The sequence below is a fragment of the Aythya ferina genome, assembly GCF_964211825.1.
Source record: "Aythya ferina genome assembly, chromosome: 5".
In the NCBI taxonomy this organism is placed as follows: Eukaryota; Metazoa; Chordata; class Aves; order Anseriformes; family Anatidae; genus Aythya; species Aythya ferina.
Window position 1 is genome coordinate 47,907,053 of NC_140301.1, and position 24,496 is coordinate 47,931,548.

The 24,496-nt window shown below is 40.8% G+C and overlaps 1 long non-coding RNA gene across 1 annotated transcript; it reads right to left on the reverse strand.

Annotated features, from left to right (window-relative positions):
- Positions 1-12: 12 nt before the first annotated feature.
- On the reverse strand, positions 13-19,292 carry LOC311438403. The gene is made up of 3 exons (XR_014694080.1): positions 19,229-19,292; positions 7,983-8,099; positions 13-845 (listed from the first exon to the last, which is right to left on the reverse strand). It is a non-coding gene; the product is annotated as an uncharacterized lncRNA (long non-coding RNA).
- Between the last annotated feature and the right edge of the window lie 5,204 nt (positions 19,293-24,496).

Here is a 24,496-nt window from a genome sequence, read left to right on the forward strand (position 1 = left end):
AAAACATGTAAGTTTCTTGAGTCCATTTATTCTATCATTTTGTGTCATCATTAATGAAGGATCTGGCTTTCATACAGGATTTTGACCTTCATCCTTCCATACCTAATTAGCTTTCAAATTTGGTTCTACAAGTCTAAGCAGTACACAGTGAGACAACTAAAATAACACGAGGCAACATTCATAGCAAATAGGTGAAAAAGAAAATTGAAGGAGAAAGGAATACATATACACTGATGGAAATAGGTACAACATTACAATCTGCACAGTCAATTCTGCAGAGATATTTATCTTTCCGAATATGACACATCCCAGCAGTGGATCAATAGGAGGTGGTTTCCATTGCTCCCAAGAGCATTTATACTGCTCCTTTCCATTCCTTGTGATACCAACCCCTGGTTGCCCATCACCACAGAGGAATCTTTATCAAATTCAATAGATCTGAAAACATCTATAGTTATGAAAGCAAGGCCATAAAATGCAGTCTTAACCTTGGTCAAGGCTGAGTGAGATTTTTGGTGTGCAATAGCTCTGCCTTTCCTCATCAGCCCCAACCTTCTGTTCTCTCAAGCTCTGGCTTTCTCATGACCAGAGCCTGCCAGTTGCAAGACAGTCTACAGTTGTTTTGTGGTCTGGTTTCATGTCCACTGAAGATAAAGAGGGAATAAGTGCACTAATTTTGGCTAATCACTTCTGTTCAGATGTGAATTGCCATTCCAGAGCTGAAGGGCTGGTACATTCTGTGACCATGCCATCTTCTATCATGAAGTCATGCTGTCCCCGAAGCACCTCTGACTTTGTCTTTAAGAAGCCATGCAGAATGCTTTCCTTGGGTGGCCAGAGGAATTCTAGGAGAATATTAGGGATTTAAAAAGAAGACCTCAAGTTTGGAAAGGGAAAATTTTGTCCAATGGTACTACTACAGTTGTTTTTCTAAAGGTATTGGACAGAAATCCTCAAAAGCTCATTTCATAATGTAGCATCAGAATTTTAAAGACACTGAATATGTGGAGATGTAAGCATACATGTGCTAAAAAAAGGCAAAATTTGTTACAAGAGTGCCAAATATACAGGAAACATCACATTTCTAGCAAATGAAAGCAGTGAGGAATTAAATGAGGAAATGAGGAATGAAAGGAAATAATGTCAAGTAGCCATGGATCTATTTTCAAAGATGTCTAATTTAAATCTTAATTCTGTATTGCTTAGAACTAAAATATCAGCTGGCAAGACAGAAACCTTTCAAAATTACCGTGTTTCCTCATTACCTGATATGAATTTGCTTTATGGCTAATGAGATGTGGACTTTATTTTTTTAATGCAAAAATGTTTCTGTGAAATCTTGGATGTACTGAGGCTCTGAATTTGCAATTAAAAGGTCAGGAGTACCTCTAATGCCACTGGATTAAATAGCAAGTTGCAAGCTAGAAGATTTAAACTGATACTCCTTAATAAATTAACTTTTTTTGAAAGTTGGGTTTATAGTTATGCCACACTGTAATAATATTAGTATTGTAAATTATCATTATTGCACGATAAAAGGAAATATTTAAGGCTAAAGAAAATATGATCTAATAGTTTAAGTAAAGGTAGCTCTCAGGACAGTCTTAGGTTTTGTAAAATTTGTTCATTGACTGCTTTGCTGTGTGGGTAGGTAGGCGCTGACAGAGTTACACTCATTTATCTCTGCAAAGGGCACAGTCCTGTGTTTACAAGGATATGAATAGGCTTTTCAAAGGCATCTAGTTCCTGCTGAAAGTCAATTCACCTCCTGCCGCACTTTAACTTTCAGTGGAAGTTAGGTAGCCAATTCCCTAAGGCAATTTGAGATCCCAAGCCATGTTTTAGGTCTTGAATCTAAGCTGCCCTGACAGTGTCCCTGAAAAGTTAAGGCACTCGGAGCAAGGTTTCAGTGCTACCATGCAGTAATAGCTGAATTCATTTATTTAAAAGCCTTTTATGGTGAATGCTTTGCATCTACCCAACAGCACAAGCAATGATTACAGTTTGCTTGATTTAATCTTGGCCTCTGCCAGTTTTAATTATATTTGACACATTTAGAAATTGAATAGGAAATAGGAGGTTGGGCTGGGCAGGAAAAACAAACTGGCTCCGTTTCTCAGACTGAATTAATCAAGAGAAAGAGGTCAGGTTGGGGGAGAAGCTTTCTGATTAACATTGCATTTGAATACATTTCCTCTAGAGGTGGAGGGTGTTAAGTTGTTTGGATGACTCCTCTTCTACGGCTGCAGAAGTGGAGCTGTTTGCTGTGCCATGCCAATGCCTCCACTTGTGGAACAGCAGCTCAGCTTACATCTTTTCTTATTTTGACTTAGTTTACTAAAAATGGGCTAGTGCTGTAATTCCTTGGACTCCTTCAAGAAGTAGTAAAATTATTTTGTAAAATTCTGTGTACAAGCTGTGGAGAATCACCACGTGTTGTCTTTCCACTGGGCAGAAAATACTGCTAAATATACCAGAGCAATCTGTCTGTTTGAGAGCCTTCATGGTAGTGTTTTCCTTAATCCAGGAAATAAGAATACAACTCCTTCCCTCTTCCCTATTTTCTAAGCATCTCTTGGCAACAATGCCTACACAATACTCTGTGCTTACTGCCTAAAAGATCATATTTCACTAGGAAAATTAAAGCCATTGCCCATCAAGATGGAACAACACAGCCCTATTCTTTATCAGATTCAACAGACGCACAGCGTAAACACAGGGAATGACTCTTCAGGTCCAGGGAGACAGAAGCTTTTTGAAATGCCCCATGTTTATAGAACTGTTTCATGTGACACCAGAGAAAAACCCAGTCACTGCAGATATTTGAAAGCTTAAAGAAATATAAGAACAATATTACAGAATAGAAACACTAATTTATATTTTGTTTTTCTTAGTTCTGCTCTAACATTTCCTACAGTTTTAATGATTCAAAATTATTTACAATAGCACAGAAGAATATACATTCACTAAGATTTTGAGGAAAGTGAGATTTGTTTAAAATGAAATATCCTTTTCCTCAGCTTCCTAGCATTTTATAAAGGGAAGGGTTGATTAAAAGAAGAATTATTGGGCTTCCTTTCCAAGCAAGTGTGCCAGTTTCTGGATTCCAAATGGACTTCCTATTAGGTGTCCATGCAGAAGCTACTAGAGAGAGGCAAGGTGCCCTGGATTTCAAACTTTATCAAAGTTTGCTTTTTCAAAGCTATTCTGCCTTTCAAAGCAATGGAATGCTACCAGTCCTTTCTGTTTGAGGTCTTATCTGAGACAACTTAACCTTGCACTTTATTACCTTTAGAAGGAAAGGATGTACATGAAGAAAAATGAAAATAACCTTAAATAACCTTAAAATGTACATGCTTGGAGCTGCTAAAATCCTCTCCGTTTTGTTAATTTGACGTTTGTGTCAGAGTTTAATTTCTCCGGCTCACCAAAGAGGTTTGCTCTTACTAGTGAATAGTCACAGTTCAAATCAACTTTCAAGTTGCATTGTTCCATCTGTTCTAAATGCTGGAAATGAACTAGTGATCTGAAGAGTGGGCACTGTGCTACGCCTGTTAGAATTAAAAAGGCTGGGGTCCTAGTGCCTAGGTCCATGCGGCGGGCAGGAGACACTCTGGGGCCATTACAGACCAAGTTGCTGCAGCAGAGGCGATTGCTGGCTGCTAGCCCCCGGGTGTCATATCGTCTGCATCCTGTGCATGGGGCCAGAGTAAACAGAGATAATGCTCTCCAGAAGCACCAGTTCAGAAATTCACTGGATAATTAGGCTGGAAGGGGCCTCTGGATGCCATCCAGCCGAAACCCCTGTTCAAAGCAGGTCCAGATAGCTCCTGCCCATCTCACCTGTTATGCAGCCAGGTAATCCTGCTTCTGCACATAGCACTCAAGGCACATTTCTCCATTAAAAACTGACCACCTTTCTCTTTGAAAAGGAAATGACAACCCTTCCTCTGTAGCTATTGCATTTGGGAAAATGTTTAGCTCTAGGTTAAACACATTTCTTTGTAAATAGCATCTAGGCAGCTGTTTTTCTCAGTGTAATACAAAGCAGATGGGTATTTTGATCCCTAGATATCCTTATTGTTGGCGGTCTTATTAGAGATGGCAAGGACTGAAAAGGTCAGTCAGTCTCTGTCAGCCCTAAACCTCTGGCAGGCAGCACAGAAGATCTCGTCTTGATCTGTACTTTGGGTTTGGTTGCATCCTCAGCTCAGAAACTGACTCAGCTCCACTGAAATCAATGGAGACTTTGCTACTGGGCTCTTTATCTAGCATTTTTCACAAGAAGTATTTTCACTTTACAAATAATCCAGAGAAATGTTGACTAGCCTTTTGTTTTGCTTTTACTACCAGCTGTACAAATGTTAACTCTGCTCATGCCTTGCTGTATTGTGCACGAGCTTTTTACCCAGCGACCATTATTTGGTCTGAAAATAACAGTCTAATTACAAGGAAACATAGAGTCATCCAGGTTGGAAAAGACTTTCAAGATCAACAACTCCAACCATCAACCTGACATACTGAATCTCAGCTGAAAGTATCTTGATTATTATCTCTAAGAACTGTTTGGTAGTTACTCAGTTCCTTGCCTGGAAAACTAACAAGTTTCACATTTTTCCCTGGAACTGTCCGCAGTTCTGCAAGGGCAGGTTTAGCTCTGTCCTGGCTGCCCATGTGAGTTTGTTTTTTCCTTCACCTTTCTTCCCTCAGGCAATACCTGCCAGGTCTTCCACCCTTCATTTTTTTCTTTCCATTCATCTTTACCTCAGTTCAACAAAGCAGTCTCCTACCCAAATATACTATGGGTTTTCCCTCTCCTTAACATTGCAATTGAAAGTGGACTCACTGTCAAAAAAAAGGATTTTGGAAAACAAAACCAGAACAAAACAAAACCCACCTTTTTAATCAATATGAATTCAGAGCCATATGGTGCCCATTAAAATTAATGATAAAAATGTGTTCTTAATCATTAATCTACTTGCTCCACACTGTCTCGTTAATCCACTTTTTTTGAAGTATGGTGCCCAAAATCAGACACAATGACACAGAAAATGTGCTAATATAGCATGCAGAGCAGCATGATTATTTTCTTCATCTTACATAAGAATCTCCTATGCATTTAGGTTCTAGGCAGGTGCTTGCTACCTTAAAGCACTGTTGATTCATGTTCAGCTTGTCACATGCTATTAATGCCAAATTATTTTCTGCAAAACTGTTACTTAAGTTTTAATGCTTCCAGTCTATGCTGGTCATTATTTCTATGCACCATTTACATGTATTGTTGTTGAATTGTTGATTTTTCAGATCTCTTTCCCATAGCCATTTCATTTTGAATGCTAGTCCTTCAACATCTACTCCACCACCCCAGTAATTAACAAAAATACTGACCCCATGCAGGTCTTGCAGAACCCAATAGATACCTTCTTGCACTTTGATACTTAACCATCACTCTATACATACTGTGGCTTGAATACTGCTTCTCAGTCAATTCTGCACTCATTTTGTGTTAGTCTCACCGAGTGTGAATGACAGTAACCTGCATCTGCAATATTTTCATCCTGGGTCATGAGTTATGAGCGAGAAAAGATTTAGCTTTAAGATCTCTAAGTGAATTTGCACAACTGACTAGTAGGGAAAAATATAATAATAATAAAATGAAATAAATGCAAATCTTGATTTACCAAGCCTCCAGCACAAAACTCCACCCTTTTTTTTACAGTTACTTCTTATGAAATAAATGTGTTCCAAGAGCTAGTGAAACAGATTAAACTACTTGAAATATTATCTGGAAGAATTTACTCTGAAAAATAAAAATGTATTTTGGCAATACCTTGGAGGATTTGGGTTGTTATTCCCCCCACCCGATGCATTTCTGTTCTAAAAGTTGCAATCCGTTAAAACAAAGTCATACATGAGCATAAATCATTTTTCTATAAATATGAGCTCAATTTTAATTTAAATTTGTATATAAAATCCAATTCTAAGTGAGATTATATTGGATATTTAATCTTGTTGGTTAAAAGTACTGAGACACAGAATGCCTTTTTTATGATAAAAAGATTTTTCAGGAATTATTTTCCCTCAATGTGTCAAGCTGTTGATTATCTTTTTGAAACACTGGTCTCTGTGAGCATTTCAGGGTTAGTGCTGTGCAACCAACAAATCATAGAAACACCTTTACATCATTCCCCAGACAAAACTTACAGATTTAGAATGAATGTGTTGCATGTGAGGGAGCATATTGTTCACTAGTCATTCAAGCTCCACAAGCCACTTAAAAACAGTGGCTGTGTTGTCAACATCAGTCTTCTTTGACCATCCCCTTACACCACAGCTCTGCAGAAAGCAAGCGATGTGGCCTCAGCACTCCAAATGTGCAGCTCCTTCAACAAGAAGCCAGCCCACTTGTCATGTAAAGGCTGCACCTCGGGTGGTCTGCCCAGCCACTGCCAGAGGTTTCGCTGCCCATAATCCCAATAAGCAAGTTTTTCCATGAGCAGTGGAACTAGGGGTTTTCATACACATATATGTCTAATGTCCCCTATACTCATTCCTTGCATGACTGTAACATCCACATATTCCCTAAACAACCAGCCTCTCTCTTTCTATTCCCAATGACACCCTACCCCAATACTCTGACAGTTTCAGCTTCTTCCTGTATCCACTGCAAGCACAGTGATACCCTAATTATTTTCCACATTTTTAATACCCCTGCCTCCTGCATTGCCCCCTCCCCTGGCCAGCAGGACCTACGCTGGGCAGGCTGCTGACAGGCCAGGGAACAGCCTTTCCCTCACGCACACTTCTCCTCACAAAAATGTGTAGAAATTTAATATATTTCAGACTTTTATCCCTGAATTAAATGTGGTTGGAAAAAGATAAGAGGTTCAAATGTTGTTTCAGGACAAACTGCCAGATAAATCAATGAAAAGGGACACATCAGGAGTATGGGTCTATTTCACCTCATCTCTGGAAGCCTGGTCGGTTCTGAAAGGAACTGCATTTCCATGGTTTCCATTGCCCCTATCAGACCACAGGTCTTTAATTGCTGGCAACACAGCACTGATCAGATTTACAAAGGTATTTTTATACCTTTGCATAGAAGACCATTGCAGATTAAAAAAGAATAAGTACCCAACTCCCACGGAAATCATGTACATGTATTTGCAAAGCTCTGTAGGCAGGGCTGAGCTTACATTCAGTCCAAACAGTTGTTATTCCCAGCTCATTACTAAAAAAAAAAAAATAAATGTGTGAGCAGGAGCTGGTAAACATGGTAAACCTCTAAATTAAACAGGTATTGTGATGGAGGGAAGGGAATCTGTGTCTGACGCAGTCCAGCTGCCAGCACAAATACTCCAATAATTAATCAGAATCTGAGTATTCCAGGAATTAAGATCAGAACATTTCAAGGAGAACAGTTAGTGGAAAATCTGAACAAAGAATAATACTTCACATATGTACAGCCAGAGACAACTCTGAAGCACTCCAGAAATACTGTGTTAATAGCAGATGTAATAGCACAAACCATCTGAGTATATTCTATTTTAAAGGGAGAATATTAAACTGCATGAAATGGATTCTGAATTTATAGAGGCAAGTATGAAAGCTATTGTTTGTATCTCCAAAGGCAGTTGAACGATGACATCTACTCAAGATACAACATCAATCAAAAAACAAGTAGCATATGAAATTGTATTAAGAATCTGTTATTGCACTATATAGATTAGATATATGTCCTCATCCTAGCTATTATTGTAATAGTTTGAACAAAAGATGATTACAAATGTAAAAAGATAAAGCCCAGGTAAAAGCAATTACAAATATCCAAATTAGAGGTCCCTACATGCTAACCCCTAAGGCACACACATACAAAAAGAAAGTCAGAACTATCTGCAGATCTGACTCTTGAAATAAGTGTGAGTCTCGCTTATATCATGACTGGACAGTAGAGGAAAACCAAAGAGCATAAGGAAACACACAGCTGAGAAAAGGCAGCCCTTCATCAGGAGCGATGCTGGTGGGAGAGGACAGTCCTTCTCTCCTGTGCAAGGCTCACGTGTCTCACTGGAGTCCTGGGTGTGCAGCAGCAGGACTACCTGCAGAGCAAAAAGAACAGGACAGGTAACTATCAGGACCCATTTGTTTTTCTCCACTGAAAGAATTGAAATGACTGAATTGGATTAAAATGAAAATAAATAAAAAGTAGGCAAAAGGAAAAAATGCACTTGTAAGGTTGTGTTTAGATGATGAGCAATATCCACGTAAAGAATACAGCAGGGTTTAGAAAATGGATGGTTACATAAATAATAATTGTGTGATATGGTATAAAATAATGTTTCTGAACCCTCACTCTTCTGTGCTGATAATGTTAAGAAAAAAATTGTCTTTTCCTGCAACATGTACATTTCAAGACATAGTGCCTGTGAAGGTTTTATACTTTTCTCTTTAAGCAGGTGTTGTTAAGGACTTGTAACAAGACCAATAAACCTCTGCAGTTCTCATAAATACTATTTCCCAAGTTATTAAACTGCTCAGGAAGTACATGAGCAAAGCAAATGTAATTTAGATATATGACTGTGGTAAGGGCAATATAGATCCCATATCAGAATATTTATTGAAAAGAAACGTGTATGTTTATATACTACAGCCATATCATACATATATAAATTTTTCTCTACTGATGAATGCCCTCAAAAGCAACAGGCTTGTTACAAACTGATGCAAAACACCAAGCCCCTTTTCAGCTGTGGTAAATGCTGAAATGTTGGGTGGACTGTTTAAGGGAGAAGCAGTTACACAGATTTCCAGGTGGGTTAAATTGACAGTGCTTAATTTACTTAGATTTACACCAGAGAAAGATTTGGCCTTTGGCACTGGTTGGCAGAAACATTAGGCCAGTTGTCTCCTATTACATTTCAGCTTTCTCTGAGGACATCTGGAGGGCCCACATTTATGATTAATGCAGCAGTTAAATACTATAATAACAGTAGTGGTACAATATAGAAGTACATTTACATTACAAGACATGTAAGGAAATAAATACTACAGTGCTAATATATGTAGCTGTATGAATCTTTCAACTTTATTTTAAGCATTGCATTTCATCATCATTTTCTACGTTAACAGCTATTTTCTTTTACAGAGGTTGGGAACTGGTGTATAAGCTTAACATACAGGACCAGGTATAGGGTTCCACGAGGTCAGGCAGCTATGATACCATTCAAAACTCACATTTTATCAGATTCAAGTCTTTTGAAATGTTTTTTCCTGTTTCTTGAATGACCTATTAATTTGATAAAGTTTTCTCATTGAGATATTCAGTTATCAACCAGCTGTTAGAGAGACTGGTGCAGCATGCTGCAAGCAGTAAGGAAGTACGAAATATGAACCTACAAAAGATCTGCTGTCACCACGTTTGGTTCCCACAGATGAAAAGATGTTAGAGGATCTGATAGCATGTAGTTCATTTATTTTCATGCTTAGAAACAGTTTGTAAGTGTTTTAAAAACAAGAATACTGATATTTTTCTATTCAATAAGAGATAGCAATGTCATCACATATGCACGAGTGGCTTTTTTCAGGTAACATAGACCAAGATGACTACAGACATTAAGAAATATTTTGTGTTTGTTTCTTTGTTTGTTTGTTCCTGTGCAAATTTAGAATTTTAGAGTGCAAACAAGTGTAGGGAAAGCAACACAGAAATTGATGGTGTGTGGTTTGGGGTCACATTAGGATTTGGCACTTTGCAACACAAAACAAAAGCATTTCTACACAGCAAATGTGTTAAAGTGGCAAGGAGCAGAGGCAGTGCAGGTGTCAGGGTGAAGTGGGTCTGGATGAGACCCTGCAGAGGGGAACTGGAGCCGGACACAGCCCTGGGGATGGCCATAGGGCCATGGCTCAGCAGGCCCATGGCTGGCACCGCCGGGCAGTGGGGAGCAGTAACCTGGCCCTGCTGGTGGCCTCAATGGGGCAGGGGCTGAAGGCCCGAGGGTTGATGTGGAGTCATGGGACTTGGGCAGGGTCAGTCTCTTTGGGGCAGAAGTTTCTCAAGGGATGATGAGAGCATGATGAGGTTTGTGGTTTGCTTCAGGCCTGTCTTGTTCCCATCAGTGTTTCCCCCAGCCTGTGATGCAGCCCTTCAGGGCCCTGCCGCCCCCATGGCAGGGACAGCCAGTCAGCACTCCCTGCCACCACAAAACTGGAGTGGGTCAATTGAATGCTCTCTCATTTAATCTGCCTGTCACAGGCTGGAGCCATTTTGTGTGACTAACCCTGTCTATTAGTATGTTAACACAGCTTTTGAAATGCTCTCCTGGTTTAAGCAGAGCGTTGAGGGAATGACAGTAAACAGTTAGATGAGACACTCCTCCCTTGTATTGCAATGTGTCAAATGCACACATACAGCTCTTGTATTTGCTGAAAGGCAGGTATTCTTGTTCGCTGAAAGTCACTTTCTGTAATTTAGATGATTTTTATGTCTTCGGTTCTATTTTCGGGAAGTTCATCTTGTGGCTGGGTTTGTGCTCCTGACAGGTACATGGTGAGCAGGGAGAGAACTCAGTTCTAACGTGAAATAAATGATCTTCGCTGTTCTCAGAGCATAACCTGGGGTTTGTGTTATATAGATTCCTGAAGGCTTCTCCTGCCTCTTTGCTTCATGTAAGATAACAAATGCTGCAAGAGAATTACTTGTCTTTGAGTAAGTGCAGGACAAACATTGGAATCCCCTTTGGAAACGAATGATCAGACCTCATTTATGTTATTTTAAAGAGCAGTTTCCTATATCCCAGGTTGCTGCTTCAGTCACCAGGCCATGGACTGCTTTCTTTGGGGTGTATCTGTCTCAGAAAAAATGTTACTATAGGCTTTGGAAGGTATTAGGAATACCTACTTCCTGTCACTTACAATTAGTAAGTGACAAAAAAAAAGATCAAATTATTTCAAAGGATTAGGCATGCTGATGGAGAAGTTGTTAAGGGTGCTTCCAGGCAATTATTTGTTTAAAACCTCTGTAACATTGCTGTGGTCACTGCTGATGTTGAGTCTTTGTGGCGGGAAAAGAGCTATCCCTAGTATTTTCCTATATGCTCAGGTTGCCCTTTCTTCCATACCAGTCCTAGCTAGAAGCTTGTTGGAGATCAGATCATCCCCTTCACTTGTGCTACCACTTACTTTTGAAGGAAACCTGGAGATGAGTGCAAATCAAGCTCCACTTATGGATGAGCCACTGATGCATTGCCAGGGAAAGCCTGGGAACAAGAGGTGCAGCAGAGAGCTCAGTCCTGCAGCCTCAGCTCAGCATGTTTCACACCTCCACTTTCTTCATCTTCCTAACATGCTTAGACAGAGGAGATGCAATAACTAATGTCACAGCTGAGACGTTACTCCACTGCCTTTTTTTTTTTTTTTTTTTTTTTTTGACCAAGATAGGGTTTGTTCTAAGGCAAAAAAAATCAGTGATCTATTTTAGTGAATAACTAGGGTGATGAAGGACACTGCTGTGCCAGCTAAAAAAAAAAAAAAAAAAAAAAAACAAATGAACAAGCAACAAAACAAACAAACAAACAACAAAACAAACAAACAATAAAAAATAAACAAACAAAAAAACAAAAACAAACAAACAAAAAACCACCGTTTTCATCTTCACTGCAGACTGCTACCTGTGGCATGATGACGGAGCAGGCCTGATAAGCACAGAAAGACAAATGCATGTAAATGTCAACGTGCATTTGGTTGTTCCTTGTTATATATGGAGTGGTAATTCGTGTTGAGAAAATGGTTGATATTAATAAAGAAGAGGGACATTTGGGAGGGTGGCCATGGGGGTCAGAAAGCCCCGTGGTTGATGATAACATTAGACTCTTAAACATGAGGCCATCATGAATGCAAAAGATTTTAGAGGGAACAAAGAAGGGTGATTCAGGAAACTCCATGCAGTCTCTGGTTGCTTGTTCTCCAGCCGTTAAGGCATGGAAATTTCTGGGTGTTTGCTGTTGTTATATTCAAAGTTGTTTGACCAATGAAAAGTTCTTTTCAAAAGAACTGCTATGGGGTGAAGGGTGTAAGAGGGGAGCCTGTCCTCAGGATTAAAAAAAAAAAAAAAAAGGCAACACGATGTAATGAAGTTATATCGTCAATGGGTAGGCAGAAAGAAGAAGAGGAACAGGCTAGTGGAACGGAGACCAGGACGGGAACAGGCACATTGATTGCCTCATGAAGATGGGTTCGGCCAAACTCAGCAAACCGCTCAGGGAAGCGCATACAGAAAGTGGCTGGAAATGGGTGCACCAGAGCTGGGAAGAAGCTCAAGCTGAGAGAAGTGGACCCGCGCACACAACTGCCCCTCACCCCTCGCTGGTAAGCAGTTGTGCATTATGGGGAATCATACGTCCTTAGAAACAAAGACTGTCCTGGTGACCTTACAGCTTATTCTCCTTATTAACAATCGGACAGTTTATGATCCTGAAATATGGGACCAAACTGAGGTCAAGGTGTGGGACTCTGCAACTAAAAACAACAAGGTTGCAGTGGAATTGGTTGGCACCTGGTGAGCAATCTCTGAGGCCTCAAAGAGCCATGTGGGACCACAGTCAGAAACGTGTGGTTTGCCAGAAAGTGAGGGAACTGCGGGCTCATTTACTGATCTGACTGCTATGCCAGCGGCCCCTCTGCCGCTACTGCCATCGAAGGCTTTTGCTGTTATGCCCCCTGATGACCTGGATGTGCCTTTTGACACAGGCCCTATTGGCCTTGAAAGGCAGATGGATATGCTTTTCTTTGATTTGGGAAGAACGGGATACATAAGGCCTGAAGACCGAGTTGCTTGACAACTTAAAGCAAGGCATATTGCTCAAAAGGAATGGAAAATGGAGACTTGTTTGTAGTCAAGAAAAGGAATGGAAAATGGAGACTTGTTTGTAGTCAAGAAAAGGAATGGAAAATGGAAACTGTTAAGTCATGGAACTTAAAGGACTGTTTGTTACCTTTTCTGATTGTACATATGTATAGGTGTACTTGGGTTTAGTAAGTCATGGAACTTAAAAGATTGTTTGTTACCTTTTCTGATTGTACGCATGTATAGGCATACTTGGGTTTAGTATGTAAAGCAATGTTCTATATGTTTAGAATGTTTGATGTTCGTGTGTGCGTGTTGGTGGAGTGTAGACTCCCCGCACACCCAGCACTGTTTACTTGCCTTTTATACCATTTGTAAATATTCTTTTATAAATATTACTAAATTCAGATTGAGATGAGACTTCATTTATAACATTCCTTATTCATTGGCTGACAGTATCTTTGAACTGAATATTATTTCCATTTCCTTTTGTTGTTCCTCATTTCCAGTGCAATCAATATCAACCAGCAAGCACTCTATTAGGAATGCGTGGTGCTTTACTGTGAGCAGTAGGGTTGTTTGATGTTAATAGTTTGGAGTACATGACACTGGCTTGTCATTACCTGACATTGCTCTTGTTTTACATCAATGCCAATGAGACTAGAGGAGCTTCTGGGAAGCTAGGGATATTGAAGATTAGTGCTCTGTCCCTTTTCTCTTTTGGTGTGTTCACATCCCAAGGTTAGGATCTTGTCTTCCAGCCAATGAATATATGTCACATACAGTGAAATTTACAGTGGGAATTGAAAGCCTGTCCAGAAGATTATATCTTTGGAAAAGGCCAATGCACTAACAAGGTAAGATAATGTAAGAGGCCATGAAATGGTTTTTGTTTGCATTTGTATTGGGCTTACACGGCAAAGTTTTGGTAGCAGGGGGCTGCAGGGTTGCCTCAGCAGATCACAGCAGCTCCAGTGTCAGATCAGAGCCAGCTCCAGCTGGCTCCAAAAGGGACCTGCTGCTGGTCAGAGCCAAGCCACGAGTGATACTGGTTGGGCCACTGCGAGAGCAGATTCAAGAAAGGGAAATAAACTGCTACACAACAGCAGCTGGTGGGAGAAAGGAATGAGAAATAAGAGAGAGACAGCCCTACAGCCCCTCAGGTCAGAGCAGCAGGAAGGCAGGAGATGCTCCAGGCATGCAGCAGCAGTTCTCCTGCAGCCTGTGGAGAGGCCCCTGGTGGAGCAGGCTGTCCCCCTGCAGCCCATGGGTCCCACATGGAGCAGATCTCCACGCTGCAGCCCATGGAGGAGCCCCTGGTGGAGCAGGTGGATGTGGCCTGGAGGAGGCTGTGGCCCACAGAGAGCCCCCACAGGAGCTCCTGGGCCAGAGCTGCAGCCCGTGGAGAGGAGCCCATGCAGGAGCAAGGGACCTGGGAGGAGCTGCTGCCCGTGGGGGACCCATGCTGGAGCAGTTTGCTCCTGGGGGACGGACCCCGTGGTATGGAGCTGTGTGGGAGCAGTGCTTGAAGAGCTGCTGCCTGTGGGAAGCCCATGCAGGATCTGTTCGGGAGGGACAGCATCCCAGGGGAGGGACCCCACACTGGAGCAAGAAAGCTAGGAGGAAAGAGCAGCAGATGATGAAGTATTACAGGCTGACTGTGGACCCCATTCTCCTGTGCCACACAGAGGGAGGAGGTACTGGAGGGTGGATGGGGGAAGGAGTTTTTTGTTGGCTTCGAGTTCTCACTGCTCTAGTCTTTTATCAATAGGTAATAAATTACATTAATCTCCCTTATGCTGAGACTGTTTTGCCCATGACAGTAATTGGTGAGTGAGCTCCCTGTCCTTGTCTCAACCCACAAGCTTTTGTTTAATCATTTTTTTCCCCTGTTCTGTTGAGGAGAGAGAGTGAGAAAGCGCCATGATGGTGCTTAGCTGCCCAGCCATGTTAAACCACCACGGCATTCTAACTTGCCTTTCGTTAATGAGTAATCCTTTGTTCTTTTTCAGTCTTTTGATTTCTTAGAATCTGTTTTCAGATAAAATAACCACAAGTTCTGTCATATTTTTTTTCCAATTAAAAATGTTACTTCTGACATTTATTGGGTGACTAGTTTCTCTTACTGTTTATTAGCATACTTCTACTGAAGTGTTGAAGTGTTGAGGTAGATTTTGGCTGTTTGTTTTCTGTGTTTGTGCTTTTTCTGCTTTGTTTATTCTAATCCTTTCTGAAAGTCTTGTTCCTACTGTGAGGGGTAGCCAAGGGGGGGGATGATTATCCTTCACCATGTCAAGTTCCATGGACCTTCCTGCTAAACTCATCCTCTTTTTTTATTTTATTTTTAAGACTCCTAGAAATTACTGATTATTTCCTGCTTCTTCCTGATTGACTCTGAGGCTTTCATCATATGCCAATGCCACTGTGGTAATTTAAAGCCACTTGTTGCTGATGAAAATCAATGTAAATGGTCTCTTGACCGTTATTTTGGATCTGAATGTCAGAAGCTGTGCTCAGAGGAAGTCCGCATTTGCAGACTGATAGAAATCTGTGGACACTCATGGAAATTTGCTACTTAGTACGCTGGCAGTTCCCTCTGCATTTATGGCCCATCCTTTCCCCCTGCATATAGCAGATGTAGCACCCTTATGAGCTGGTTATCTGATATGCAGGAGCAGAATTTCCATATCTTCATATACTGCAGTTTTCTACTTTTGAATTAAAATGTTTGATTGAAATGGGGATGATTGTAGGTTCCATTTCTTTCTGATTGTTACACCAGCGTTCTCACAGCCTGTTTAAATGGAATTTGTGATGGGACAGATGACCTCAGAAAGAACAAGAAAACATTTTTCTGCTTTCCAATCTTAATTTGCAGAAAATACAGAACACTTCATTCTGTCTTCTTTGGCAACAATACAAAAAACAATGATAGTGAATTGAGTGGTCTTACTTCATTTTTTATCTTAGACACAAGTTTAGAATTTTTCTTTGGAATTGCTGATGTTACAGGTGAGGATGTCTATGCAGTCTTGGAGTGCAAATAAGTGCAAATCTATGAGCACATAGTTCAAGACCCTGGATATTTTTAATTACCCTACAAAAGGCAGTAACTGTAAAATTAACAACACTGAGGAGATCCAGAGTATTCTCAGGTAAGAAGTATCAGGCGTGACTGCAACAGGAGAAACAACTTAGTAAGGATCTGGCAGTCTGGGTTTTATTGTGAGCTGAGAACCAGAGCACCTAGGGACTCTGACTAACTGATTGCTGTATGTACATGCAATCTGCTAATGTGCTGAGGGATTGTGTTTTCATTGCCATTGTTGTCCAGATAGCTAATTAAAAAACTTGCACTGGATTTATTTGCACATGCTATTTGTATCTAAAGTAAAAACATCCAGCCAGATCCTAAGCGTTAAAGTTGTCTGAATTTATGCGGGCAGAGTTTCTAAGATTCTCGCAGAAAATAATTCAGTTTAGCTTATTTGAATCAACTCCTCCAAGGTTTCTCCTTTATTTTGCAAATGTTTCCCATATCTGTGTGCTTTTCCTGGGATGGTAGCCAAATGCTAAAAGAAAGATAATACTTCATCGATTAAATGGCAGCACGATGTAAGGCAATGCTTTTTTCATATCATATCTGTAACAGTCTGGGAAAAGAGATTGAATTGAAATCCCCAGTAAAACTCCATAGCCCAGACTGTGCAAGAGGAATGACTGAGATACGTCCCAGAGGCACATTCAGTTAAACATCCTATGAAAAATGCATTTTTTTATCTCATTTGTGTGCATGCACCTTGTATTAGCTCTAAACAAATTTTAATATGTTGGTTTTGCCTAATCCTTTTTCATGCTTTCACCATTGTTACTTCTATGCTGCTCTCTTCCCAGTTTTCAGAACTCTGCCTCGTGGTAGTGAAGTATTTTTGTAAAAATATTTAAAATTATCTTTTCATCTGCTGGAGATAGAGGTAGTAGAAGTATCTGTAGTAGGAAAAGGAAGGGCAGTTTCATTTAACTGCCATCCTGTTAACAAACCCATGTCCAACTAGCACTTTGTGGTTATCACCACACAGCATGTCATGGTCACCTGAAAACTCTCACTGACAGAGGACAAAAATCAGATCACTCTACTCCAAGAGCAGCTTACTGTTTGTTTAAGCAATAGGAGTTAATTTTGCTCCAACTTTAGCAATGTAGCACACAGTCAAGCAATTCCATTTGCAGCAAAAAGGTAAGAGCAAGCCCAAAACGTTTTCCAGTGTTACATGATTAAGTAGCTAATCAGATATACCTATTGTACTTGTACAATTATCCCCAAAGCAGCACTACTTCAGGCACACATTTTGTTAAAATAGCTTTGATCTATAATATGTCTAATACTCTGAGGATATGTCACAAAGCTGTGAGGTAATTCAGATATTCTGATTCTTGACAAGTTGGTTTAGACACCTTACTAGCACTTGCTGTAATAAAGCACCACAGTGCAGGTGGTTCCCTGGTGTATTTAAGACATTTTCCTTTGTTGTCTCTAGTGATTATCTTTATGAATCTCCTCTGAGAACATTGGTTTCCAGTTTACTTCACTCTTCTGGAGGAGGATAAAATTTAACTACATGCAGTAATGAGTTACATTCATACTGGGATAAAGTATATTAAGTTTTTTTGCATTTACATCATACTTACTGGTGTTTCTTTGGAGTGTGCTGTGTTCAGATTAGGTAAGGAACCATTCAAGGCTACTGATCAGAGAAAAGTAGAAACGTTATCACACTTCTTCATTTCTAGCAGATATACTGAACTTAGGCTATGGGTAGGGGCACTCGTCAAGGCTCTGGGTGTTGGCTTGTGAAGAGGGAAAAGGAGAATCCTTCTAGGACACTGAAAATAAAGGTCACTGCTGCCAGAATCAGAACTCAAAATGTCCACATGGCTCTGCACTAATTGTTACCCTAGTGCAAATGTTGTGGTAAAGACAGAGCTCAGTTAAACATCCATAGGCCTTACCAGGCCATCTGTTCTGAGTATAAAACAAGTAAAATTCAGATCTATATTTATTAGTGAAGCGTTTGGAAGCCAATGAGCTATGGAAATTATTTTTTCCCAGAAGCCTGGACTACCTTTGCTTATCAAAGTAAGATTGTCCGATTTCTGTTCACCAAGTACAGCAGCTGCATCTCTTCAGGACAAGACTCAGAAATCTCATCAATCTCAAGTGGCTCAGCTGAATATTTTCTTGGCAAAAATTATCTGGGTCCAGAGAAAAAGACACAATGGTACTTTGAGCCTTCAGAGAACAGGCTGGCTCTGACAATTACAAAATGGGGCCCATAAGGGGAAAGAGGTAATTCTACTTCTCACTAAATCACTCATTTGTGTTCTCTGTTCCTCACGTAAACACTTCAGAAGGAAACTGTTACTTCCCTCTTCCTCTTGTCTGTGAATGTCCTATTAACTAACAGGACTTTGCAAATATGCATTCATAGAGGCAACTGAAATATGGTGGTGAGTGCTGCATTGCCTATAGTTAGCACACAGTACTTAGAACTGCAGATATGAAAATCTATTTTACTGTGTTAGAACATTTCTTCTCTGATGTCACTTGAAGACACCTTCTTCTACTAATTGTGAAAGAGCAGCAGCTGCAAGCTTCAATGCCATTTTGTTCCAAGGGCTAGACATGCCCTCTCCTCTCCTTCAAGTGCTCTGTGTTTTTCCCAGTGTTTCACAATGCATGTGAAAACACTTCTGCAGTGTTTGGGCTCAGTGAGACATTTTTGAGTTTGGGATTATGGAGAAGTAAACAAATATTTCTTGGCTTTACCAGCTACAGACAAGATCTGCAAAAGCGCTTTAATCCAGCTCTGTTCTGGACACTTCTGCCACTGTCTTTCTGCACTCCCCGCACAGCTCCACCTGGGTGGGATGCTTGTCTTGGTCCTGCCCCTGCTCCAAGCCAACTCCTGGTATTATCATCATGATAATTTATTGCTTGGCACTTAGATTTTTTCCTTAATTATCTCCTCAGATGATGGAAGTGTAACAGAACAGTACACTGACAATAATAAAAATACAAATTTAAAAAAAAGTTTTTAATCATCTCAGTCATAAAATTCAGATGTTGGCCAACTTTAACAACAGAGCAAGAAAAAAAAAAACAAAAAAAAACTTATTACTAGCCTGGATACTGATCTTATAGCTCCTATGGTTGCAGTATATGTTTAGTTTGCAAGAGATCCAGCTTCAACTTGTACTTGTACCTGAGTGTTCAAGCTGGTCTCTTCCTTCTCCCAAGCTATTGCACTGTAAGTGTTTAAATATTCTACACAAATATTGATACGTAATACAACTGCAATAAAAGAGAGGAAGGAAAAGACCTACCCTAGAGTAGCCTGTCATCTGGTAATCAGACTATGCTCCAACAGATGGGATATGTCAGTCCTCTGATTCTTCAGAACCTGTAACTCCTTCTGAAGTTCCTCATTTGGTTATCAAAAAGCATGAAAAACAGATTTACATTTTGTCTGTTTTTTATTTCATTCATTCCTGGGCATGATGGGATCATGCAGTTCCTTGATTCTGGAATCCGCTACCAATTCCGTCATTGCCATCAGAGTATTAACCCCAGTTCTCCTCAGTCCAGTGAGTTTGAATAACAACTTGAGTATAAACATTGTGGCATGCCCTAGGTACAAAGGTTAATATCAATTTTTTCTGGCAGGCTTCTACAGTCAGTGCTGGTGCCTGTCATGGATTTGCTTCTGTTGTTACTCAATTAAGCAATATAAAGACATCCTGGGCATGGTGATGCCATCCAGCTCTGACATAGATGTGTCTGGCTCCAAAATCTGTATTCAAGTCACTCTTTTGAAACAATGCCTTCCAAAATCAGTATTTTCAAGACGGCATGGGCAAAGTGCTATCACAATGTAATCCTTTTCTTTTGATATACTTAATTTCCAAATTCCAATGCCTTTAACGCTGGCATATCTTTGGATGTGGTTATATTTATTTTTCTTTCCTGAAGTGCAGTTAATATCTTTAAACTGTTTGTGTTTTAAAAGTAATGCATTTGATGTTAAGAAGTAGTAGGGAGCATTCTGGGTCAAAGAGTTCAAAAACATAAATCCTCTAACTCCTTGTCTCATTCCATACACCTTTCCACCCCCAAAATCTGAGGCTAGCAAGACCTGAATGTGAAAAAATATTCAGCTTAAAAACTGTTCTTTGCATTAAAAGCTGTATGGCAAAGCAATACGTTGAGTAAGGAGGACACAGCTACCTGCATACAGAAAGAGTGCAGGTGGCCCATTCAGAGGGATGTTAAGGTGTCTGCTGCTCCTGGAGGAACTTATGTGTAACTTGACAAAGATCAAAAGCCAAGGTTTCCCAATATTACTCTGAAATAGTAATAAATAAATAAATAATATAAATGAAAACAACTAAGTAGCTTCTGAGCAATATTAGCAGGTACAGAAAGGTGTCAGTTCTCCTGGAATACATTTTATTGGTGACTTGAGGTCTGAAAGGCTGACACTGTGGAATAAGACACTCCAAGGCACTATGGGATCACTTTGGAAATTGGCTGCCTTCAGCATGGGTTCTTGCTGTGCTGGTGTGTCAGTCTAACATCAGTACTTGGTTTCAGGCAAGTTTTCTCAGCTTTGGATCTTGTTCTGAAAAGTCCTCAACAAAAATACTAGTAGATCAATACTGCATTATTGGTTCTGTGCTATAAACACTCCTTATATTACTGCCTGAACTGCACACACAATCCAAAATTTGGCTCACGGGTGATGAAATTGACCGATGACTAATGGAAGGAGAACAGGGAGAATTTAAGCTCATGGGGAAAAGATGTGGTGTTATATATTCCCCCTGAGCCCCAGCAGTGATATAGTCAGTGCTTACTGCTTCAGCTTTCTGTTTTTAACATGCGGGAAGGGGGAGGTTTTGGCACTTCTTCATTAAAATTTAGTCCCATGTTTGCCATATGTTGTAGTTTACTGTAGGCAAAATGATAGAGTGAGAAGTGTTAATGAGCATCATTAGTGTTACAGACTGTTACTCTGGACTTCTACTCCTTAATTTTACACCAGGGGTTCCCAAACTGTATTTTCTGTACACCACCATGAACAGAAGCTCTGTGGTGTGGGGCCAGCCGTGTACCACTGTGAAGTGTTCTGCACGCTCTATATTGGTACATGCACAGCTCGCTGTACATCATAAACTTGGCACTCAAAAATGGTCCATGCTGGATGATCTCACCTAATTTTAAGATCTTTGGATAGGTTCCAACCCCCTAAGCTTAAGGAATTTAGTTACATAAAATATCAGATATGTTTTTGAAGCCGGATTGAGGAAAATTAGGTTGAAAATTTATTCCATTTAATCAGTAATGCAGCTAGATGAGTGAGCTGCTCTGAATCCCTTTGCAATCATTGATCTGACCTAATCATTCATGTAATTAACATAACCACTCCTGACATCTGATGCACACATTTTCTTATATTCAAAGAAAAGTATAAACTAATGGTCTTGCAATTACTTCTGCAATGCACGTCTGTCCTGTTTGAGCAGCAGCGCCCTTTGCTCTCAGTAAGATGGAAAGCCTCATGGTGTCCTTTCTAAAGAGCTTAACAGTTGCACCCCTCTTTGTGCCTCTGCCTTCACCTTCTGCCTTCTGCCATGCACTATTCAGAAACATCCCATGACATGGGATGGACTAGTTCTGACCTGTTCACTGGTGAAAATGCAGAGTAATACCAAGCCTTTATTTTTTTTATTTTTTGGGCCTGTTGTCATTGTTTTGACAATGAACTATAATTAGTTTTCAGTCAGCTCTGATTCACCTTTAACCAGTTTCATTTATGCCATATTGCCCTGGATTGCCTGTGAAAATATTGTGGAAACATGTCATCAGAGCTTTAGAAGGAGAAGATGTACAATCTTTACATCTTCTCCTTAGCTTGACTTGGATCGAGCACAGTTAGTTATTCAGTTAGGCATTTTTAAATTTAATTACAAGGAAATTGCGTTGCCCTGAGGGGACATCTAGCACTGTCCCCAGACTAAACTGGTGAGCAAACAGCTCCAGAGCACTCTCCAGCTCTGGCTGGCAAGGCAAGCTGGTTTCTCTGCTCCACGGCCCCTCAAAGGGTCCTTCCTCATTCTGCTGCACTCAGTGTAGAGGCAACCAGAGACAGCCCTGCTGCACAGACACCCTGTCCCAGAGGCAGACAACCCATGGAGGACATATGGCAAGAAGTAATTGATCAGGGCCGTGCAGCAGGTGAGTTGCAGTGGGCAGTACCTGGCTCTCCTGGCTCCTGGACCACTGCCCTGCCTGCTCTGCTGCCATGCCAGAAACTGCCCTGCTGTCTCGGGCACGTTGTGACTGGAAGATGGAGATGGGAAAGACTTTCAGAGAGCCCTGGGGCAGCCTTTGTCCAGCTGCAGATGATGCTTACAATGATTTCCTTCTGAGTCTACTAAGTGAACTATTTACCCTGTGAGGTGTGAATAAACAGGACAAGTGTTTTTTACACCAGGAAGTATTTTGATTTGAGTCGAGAAGCTGTTAATTTAAGGAAGACAAGTGGGCAGGTCCAGAGACAGAACACCACTTTAGTTGTTAGTTGGGTACTTACCCAATAAAATTATTTTTCCCTGCTGTAGCTTTATTATCCTAGAGTTAGATTTGTATTTATTTATTTATTTTAAATGTATGTATATTGCTTCCCTAGGGTTAACTGGTGAAAGAACCAGATTTAAGAAAGAGCACACCTTTCCTCTGCAGCCTGATTATACCAGCCCTTCCTGGGAGGGGGCCAGAGAATGGATTTTCACTTTTTACTAGCTATAGCCAGGCTTCTATGGGGGATGTAGCTGCAGTTGAATTGTATTTTTAATAAAACACTATAGAAAGCTGTAGAAAAGAAAACACTGGTTTCAGCCTCCCTCCCTAGCAGAGATGTTAGGAAATGAATTAATCCAAAATTAACGTTACTTTCCGCTCTGTTTCATCATCCTGCATAAATTTAATATTAATAATGCTTCAAATCATAATGTAAACAGTTTTAAAGCATCTTCTTCCTATATACTTTAAATACAATGATTAAATTTTTAAAAACATGCAGGAAAGAAGTCAGAGTTTGTGCATGTTCAGTATTAGTGACAAGCAAGTCTCTCAGTGCTAAGCAAGCAATTGGGGGCCCAGCCCTGTAAATCAGTTGTGCAGGGATTTATACAACTCAGCAGCTGTATACCTCAGTAACCATTTGTGCTATAAAATGTATGTGACCCTTAGGAGCCAGATCCTGCTACTCAGACACCCTATTGGCTTTTGTCCTGTGCGTCACCAATCCCTGAGGCTAACATGGTGTTGCCCTGTGAGCAGCATACAGCTTCACGCCTGGATTGCTGAATGTGTTTGGCAGGCACGGATGCAAATAGGAGCTCGCAAATCCCCCTCGGCACCCAACGCCCTAATGTTTTTTTGTCAGCCTTGTCTTAAAAGTTAGATTTGGTTGCATCAGGAGCTGCCCAGGAGCAGCCCCAGGTTTGGATCATGCAGGGCTGACATTTCAGTGCAGCCACCGCAGCAGCTGGTGAGGAGAGCAGGAATTACCAGGGCTTACCCCATCAGAAACACCAGCCAGTGCCTCGGGAGTGCTTGGCAGTTTTGGTGTTGATGTTTCCATATGCTTTACAGCTTGTGTTAAGTACACTAGTACAGGATGTAGGAAATCTTTATGGAGACTGCTCAAAGCACTGCACAAAAAGGATGGCACTACTTTTCCCCAAATGCATGTTGTTTTGACATTTTAATGCTAAGAAGCTTGCTGGAGGAACCCCAGAGTCTCCCACAATGTTCTCACTGATTTAGGGTCCCTGAGGCTGTAGGGAACACACCACACCTGCTTCTCCTTATGGCTTTCCAGACATGTTGCTTCATTACAAGATGCCTCACGCTCAGTCTGATTCGTAATCTTGATAGTGTGGATGAAGAAAATGACACGCACAGACACCTCTGTTTCTGCTCTCTGCTCCATTCTCACTGACATCAAGGGCCATCACTGGCACTAGGGAAGGCACATAGCCTTTGTGATATTACCAATAAACACAGGCAGACCCTCTCGCATCAGGGATCAGCTAGTTTAGACGTTATCTCTTCCTATCACACGAGACGGCTAAGACTGGCTGAGACGCTTGTGCTGTCAATACAGTGGACTAAAACTCCCGATATTAGCAGCTGGAAGTTGTCAGCTGAAATTTGAATCACTCCTTGTAAAACATGGCCCAGTCTCTCAGGATTTGGGGCTCGTCTGCCTGCCGATTTTTAAGCTGATGGTGAGGTGCTCAGATGACTTGGCAGTTGGCAACCTGCCATGCAAGCAACCGAAGCAGCTAAATAAATGGTGAGTCAAAGATTCTCAATAAAAATGAAGCATAATGGCTTAAATCAAATTTAACATCCAAATACTTCCTGCAAACTGGAGCAATTGAAACATGACACAGAAACAGGAATGACTTTGTCGGATATGGGATGTATCAGGTCCTGAAACTACACAGACTGGACTGTAGGCAGCTAATGAGGTGAAGCCGGTGAAAGCTATGTGAGGCTGACAAGAAGCAAGTCTTCCCCTC